Genomic DNA, 7,308 nt, shown 5'->3' on the forward strand with positions numbered 1-7,308 from the left:
TATGCAAAGTTCACCCTCCAACCGTGCTGACCAGACCACACACAGAAATTCAAACCCCTTATGTCTCTGTAACAGGCAGACACACATTTCAAAACTGAAGTAGGAACATTAGAATCATATGAAAATCGTATTTGAACAAATAAACTAAGGAATTATGAGTGGCATAATGTTAGCTTCAAGGGTGGAGTGTTGGTAGTGCGACACAAAGCAAGTAGGCATATTGTATTCCATGTAAAAGATCGAAGCCTATGTAAAAGCTGGAAATGACACTTTCTTTCGATACAATGCAGTGTTCATTGCCCACACATGATGGAAGAGATCACATAGAGAAATACTATTCACTCATGTCTATGGTTGCAGTATTTAGAAACAGGGTGGTCCACCCTAAAAGAATATTGACAACAAATATGACAAGGCAAGCATAGATGTAGTGAATCAATCATTTACTTGTGAGCTTACTAGGACAAGTATGCAGAATTGTAACTGCAGTAAGAGACCGTCCAAAATCTGAATCAAGAAGTTTGTCTAGCACTTATTGTTTGCAACTAATCGACGTGAATAATTGGATATTATATCGAATGAGTAAGAAAGACAAGTAAAATTGTCAACAAACCTGGCTTGCAGTAGTAATCTGGGTCAATGTCACTACGACCAACAATCCAAAATGACTAGTGTCTGTTCCTAGGGCCGGAATTTTGAAAACCCTGTGAACTTTACAGGTACTAAAGATTACCGAAATACATCTGAACCATTAAGTGTAGGTAGCACTGAGCACACAACAAACCCTAATGACAGTCCTGCCTAATGAGTAATGAATCAATTAGAAAATGGGTGATGAGGAGTGGCTGCTGAGTGTTGAGGACTTATCTCAGGATAAATCGGGTTGGCGTAGTGGGTGCTGCACGCCTGAGCCCTGAACGGACTGGGAAGGTAGGCACGGCGGCGCGCCCGGGCAGCGGTGACGCTGTTGGGCGAGCGGCTCCTGACCTCCTGTTAGTCCGGCGTCTCCTCCTAGAGTCATGTCGTCCGGGGACGGCAAGTCGCCGGCGAGGCAGGCGGCTGGGGGCGAGTAGAGATCGAAAGCGCGCAGCAGAACAGAGGGGAATCGGGGCCTGGGACGACCCAAAATCCCAGGGTGGGCCGGCCCACCGTGGGCACCCTGTAGAGATGCACACCCGAGCGGCGCACATGTATTTTCGAAACTAATTTAGGAACATTTAGCTGACCAATTAAACGAATCTGTTTTAATAATATCATATTCGTATTTGAACAACTAAGCTTGTTTAGCTTGATGGGTCGAGCAGTGCTATTATGACACGAAGCACGTATTCTGATCGTATAGTGATCATAAAAGGGGGAAACCGAAGAAATGATATTTAGCAGCCATTGTTTGCTTCGAACTAAGAACTAAATTCTAAGAGCTGAAAAGAAAGTAGAGTAACCAAGTTAAGATCTATTTTCTGGTTGAGATCAAAAAGTTGAGGAGATATGAAGTACCACCTCTCTTGCGGCGCCGTGTAGGCATCGGGGTGCGATGGCTGCTGGTGGCGTTGAAGCAGATCTGCGACGGTAGATGGGTGCATTGGGGGAGAAGTCCCGTTGCGGTGGAAGAGAAGGTCGTGTGAGCGGCCCCGGCAAAGAGGACGACGGCGCCGATGAAGCGAGAGGACGTGATGCAAGGCTCTTGGTCCGTCGCCGTGGATGACAAACGTCCATCTCTAGCAGTGGACGACGCGGTCTTGGTAGGCGCTCCGACATGGTGGAGGACGGTGGCGATGGATGTGGTGGAGGACGGCAGCGATGGATGTGGTGGAGGACGGCGGCGATGGATGGGGTGGCGGACGGAGGCTGGTGTGGGGATGGTGTTCTAGCGTGGACAGTGTATGAATGAGAAAATGGAGGGAGAGGTACGGGGAACCATGTTTTGGGGACGCGCCTGTCTGAAATATGGGAAAGCTACGAACTTAGCCCCCGTTTAAAATTTGGACGTCTCGTCGGTTGGGGATACGACGGTAATCTCGCATCTCGCCAATATTTGCCCAGAGCAATTTCGGGCGAGGAGAGAGTGGTTGGCGCCCAAGGTTGGCGCCCACGGTGTATGAACGGGGCTGATAGGTAGGGCGGTTGTGTCACGTCTGAGTGAGTTACAAACATGCCCCTGTTGAAAATATTTGCCTATCTCGATTTCGGCCGAGTCGAGTTTGTTTTTCCGCCCACCGTGTATGAATGGGGAAATGGAGGGAGAAACAGAGGTCTTTCGGACGAGCTTGAATCAAATGTGTTTTGCCGCCCATGTTTGGCGCCCACCATGTCAGAATGGGCTCAGAGGCGGTCGTGTCACGTCTAATTGAAGTTACTATCCTACCCCTATTTAGAGCAGTGGAAATCGGGTCGATGGATTGTCCGTGTAATGGGTAGACAGTAATTTCCATCTCCCAAACACTTGACTTCGGGCAGCCGACATGGGAGTGGACATTTTGCCGCTTCTTTCGAATTTTGGGACAATAAGCATCCACGTTTACCCTGGCAACTAAATTCGAATCCATTTTGTATTCCTATACGAATCTTTATAAATCATTCTATGTGTTTTTATATATCTTCAAAAGGACGACAAAGATGTATTCCATTGTCATATATGAATATGGTTTACAAATGTCGATACTCAAATTCAGAAGCTAGAATCCAGTTTAAGGTGAATTTGAATATTTGGAACACTTCATGTCCAACTCAAATGTCACACGCAGCATAATGTGTACTCCCATTAAGATATGTACACAAGCGATGTATCAAGATTCAAATACCGAGTCAATCAACCAAGAATGTACAGAACTAACAGACATATAAACACTTATAGAGTATATGGATCAATAATATCAACTAACATACATAAGCCAGGCCGCTGTACTTTTCTTTGCTACAACAGCATCCTTTTTTAGCCAAGCTACTACAGCATCTTGGCCCTTTCCGATGCGTGCCACTTATGGTCCATCTATACTACTATTATTGCTGAATGCACATTCAGCCCGATTGGCATATTTGTAGGTCTGGCACAACAATCAAAATGAAATGTCTCCGAGTCTTATCAATTAATACAGACTTGTGCTCAGATAAAATTACAAACCAAAAAACAAAAAACAATTATTACATGATCTCTAAAACAAATGGTTTGATTGATTACATGAAAAAACAACACAAAGGTTATTCAACGATGGAAAGAGCATTTCACCTAGGATTTACCAAGTGGGAATTTAATTTCCTTTTTTCCTTCAGGACCTTAACAATGTGGTCAGTCTCAGCTTGCTTCGTTTTGAAATCCACCAAATATTTAATGGTTGTCTTGAGTACTGCTACTGATTGTGCTGTTTGCTTCCTCAACATGTCAACTTCATATCTAAGTGCAGAAGCAGAATCTCTTTCTACCACTAGTTTAGCCTCTAGAGCATCAGCAGTTGGCAATTCATAATGCACGATTGGGCCGGTGCCACTGCTGTGGGATGATACAACGTCCATGGGGACCTCGCTCTTTGATCTTGGGCTAACCTGTTTTGCCATTAAAGTTCCGATTGGATTCAGAAAAGTTGAAGCTAGCAAAACATCTCAACTGGGAGTTATAACAGCAAACCAGTTAAACAAACAAGGAATTAAAGAGTTTCAATTCAATGCTGAAAAGTAGTTATTAACAGCATTGTAACCCGTTATTGCAGCAGCAAAGCAGTTAAACAAACAAGTAGCTATTTAAGTTCAGGAAAACAGGTAATTCTTAATAGTAAGTATCAAACACATAGATAGGCGCAGTCTATAATAGGATTAACAGACTGTGACATTATGTAATCAGTAGCAAACTAAATTAAGCCAAGCAACATAATTGAACAATTTTGCAATAAGTGGCTAACTAAAATTCCGAGAAGCAGGTAACTAAACTTATGCTAGTTCTTTGTACAGGCACACCGCAACTTCTTTTTCGCTTACAAGGTTGTACGAAGGAGTACATGGCATCAATTGCTTGGATACGCGGTCCCAATACTTCTTTCTTCCCACACTGCATTGGTAAGTCGAATGGTTAATCTGGTAAGGTGGTGCGTCCTTGATATGTTATATGAGGACGTGTAGTCAGACTAGTTGTTGCCACACACATCACACTGGCTTTTACTGTATATTCCATGTGATTACTTTTGGCATATCGAGATCTAAGCAATCTACAATAGGATGAAAAGACTGGCATACTTCACATTATCGGCGAACTCAGTTCATAGAAACAAGCAATTCAACCATTCTGTGGGTAAATCAAAAGCGCCACTGGAATATTTTTCACTACCCCTATCATACACGCAAAAAGGGGCGACGCCACCATAAGGGCTGGTATGGGCGGCCGCCTCGGGTGGCTCGAAAGTGTGCACCTAGTTTGAGTCGTCCAGGTTGGCCCAGGCTAGTTTTGTTCGTCCCAACACACGAGCAGGCAATGTAAAAAATGAAGAAAAATGTTTCAATTTGGATAGGCCAATAACATAAGTGCAAGGTAGGCCCTATAGCAGGCTCACGGCCCAAACGAGCGCCTCCCATATCGATCGACGGCAGAAAAAGTCCCAATTCATCCGCTCCAACCTCCAGTCTGGTTCACTCCTAACCTAGCCGCCGCTGGACAGACCGACACAGCACTTCCTCACGCCCTCGTTGGAGGGCGGTCGCCGGGCTTCAAGCGAACTGAAGGACAAGAAGATGAAGATTCAACCCTGGGTGTAGCCTGCGTGGGAGGCAGCGGAGGCAGCACAGGCATGACATCGAGCTTGCGCAAATGGGCAGTCGCAGCTTGCAAGAGTAGCATGCGCAACGAGCAGGTACATCACATCCCTGATTATATCTAATTCAACTCTTCAATTTCTGGCCAATAGTTAAACCTGACGATGTTGTAAAACTGCTTGTATGTAGGGAATCTATGAGAAAATGAAACCAATTTCTACTTATTTTATAACTCCCCCAATCAATACTGAACTGACTGAATCTGATGAATCTAATCAAGTTTCCGGTGCAAACATCCAAGCTCATGTTGTTCTTGAGCCTGAAGTGTCTAATGAACATACTGGTAATGAAGGATTTGATGCAAACATTTTACATGCTCCTGGTGATGAACATATAGTGTCTAATGAGGCATCTAATGCGAGCATTTTGCAAGCTCCCATTGAAGGATTTAGTGTCTAATGATAATCTGCTATGTTGAGAGAGACATAGAGATTTGCAGGCATTGATGACAAGCAAATTATAGTGCATTTTCATGGCTTGAGGAAACGCCGAGGCCATCTACCAGAAAGTCCCCGTATCATGACAATGTAGCATAAATACTTTTCTAATCTGTTGTTTGAAACTATTGGCATACTTGTGCAGGATAGATATATTGATATGCAGTTTGCGCACTGGTTATAGGTGCAATTACACTTCGATATTTTCAGCCAGAGAACGAATAATTCAAGCAGGTACAAACCATGTTTGTAGTCCTTGTACACTATGTTGCATTTTGTGTTTTTTGGTGCTTGCATCATTTAGTGTTTATAATCTGAACTACTTTGGATCATTAGCTGGTTTTCAAAGTGCATGTAGCTTCACATTTCTCAAGTTATGTTGATTTCTGGAGTGCAAGTGCCTTCGTATTTTTTAAGTTAAATGTTCGCCCCTGGTAACTTGAATTCGTGGATCCGCCACTGCACACAAATCATACACGAATGCCAGTACGAACTAAATGAAATGCAGGGACTTACGCTAGCTCGTTGTACATGCTCACTGCAGCTCTGCTTGCGCTTGGGATGTTCCATGTACAAGTCCATGTTACCACTTGCTTGGATGTGCAGGCCTTGTGCTCCTTGCATCCCCCTCTGTATTTTTGACACGGCGAATGGCTGATCAAAGGAGAGGAATTGACCTTGCTGTTGTACCGAAGGACAGCTACTTACAAGGTTATACGGGTGTGCAGGATGTGTACCAGATCCCGTAGCGCTGTCATGCTTCGCTAAAAAATGGATTTGCTTGTTTCATATGATATCTCCATAAGAAATAAGAGTTAAAGCCAGAGTTGGATAGGCGTGTAAGCTAAGAGAGCAGTGAAAGGATATCCAAACATCATCGAAACAGTGCACAAGGGAGTGATGTGTGGATACCTAGTTCGGGCCGGCGTTTGGGCATGCTCGCCTAGCTAGAGTGCGGGTCACTTCAGAGCCATTGAGGGTGATGCGCTGGCGTTGGCTGGCCGCGCACGTGCAGATCTTGAGTGGCAGCAGAGCACTACGATGCGGTGGACGAGACCGTTGGTGAAGCCCCAACGGCCTCGGGGGGCGGAGGCGCAACGATGTGCTCGATGAAGTAGCCCCGGTGAGCTGGGAGACGGTGTCGGTGAAGCGCACTTGATGCGGTGGAAGTCGGTGTCTGTGAGGCATGTCGGTTGCGGTGGCCAACGTTGTCGGTGGACCACCCGGTGCGGTGGACGAGGGCGTAGATGAGGTAGCTCCGGTGCGGTGGTGAAGTGCGACTGTCGTCGTCGTCCGGCACAGAGGTGGGGAAAGAGACGAGATGAGAGGCGATTCGAACTTTGCTTGGGTTGGCGGCGAATTAGGGATTTGAGCAATCTGGGCGCGGAAGGGGACGGTGGAGAAGGGAGATTTTGCAGGGCTGGAATTGGGGCCGCCAGATATTTCAATCCGAAACATGGAAGCGCGAACTTATTTTGTCGTCGTCCTTTTGGGGTGGAGGAGGGTGGGTGGCTGGGTGCTAAGCGTCTGTCCGACACACGCGACCACCACGACACGACCCTGGTCTACCTGGTGCACCTACATTTGAGAATGCAAACGAATCTTCTTTCATTTGCAAACGAATCTGTATGTATTACCATGCCCGTGTTTTCCTTGCAATAATTAGTCCTTCGAAACGACTGAGGAGTTATTTGAAAAGAAAATCGAAACGGTATCCACGCTAACGTGGATTAGAGTGTGTGTCACATAATTAGTTATTTGAATTAGAGTGTGTGCCACATAGCGATCTCCAATTCTAACGTGGATTTCGCATTTCACCGTATCCACGCTACTTTTTTAATACAAATTCATATGTATATGATGAACACCATGGTAGTGAGAAAACTTTTGGATGGATTCAAACATATGACCTACAAAATTGCACAAAAAATCGAGTCAATGTCAACTTTTCGAAACCTAGTATGGCACGAATTCGAAATAATTACCCATATGCATGGTCCTCAGTTCAAATCTTACAATGGACACCGAATTGAAACATCGATATTAAGTCTCGTACTATCTACATTCAAATGTT

This window comes from Triticum aestivum, chromosome 2D, assembly GCF_018294505.1.
Source record: "Triticum aestivum cultivar Chinese Spring chromosome 2D, IWGSC CS RefSeq v2.1, whole genome shotgun sequence".
Lineage (NCBI taxonomy): Eukaryota > Viridiplantae > Streptophyta > Magnoliopsida > Poales > Poaceae > Triticum > Triticum aestivum.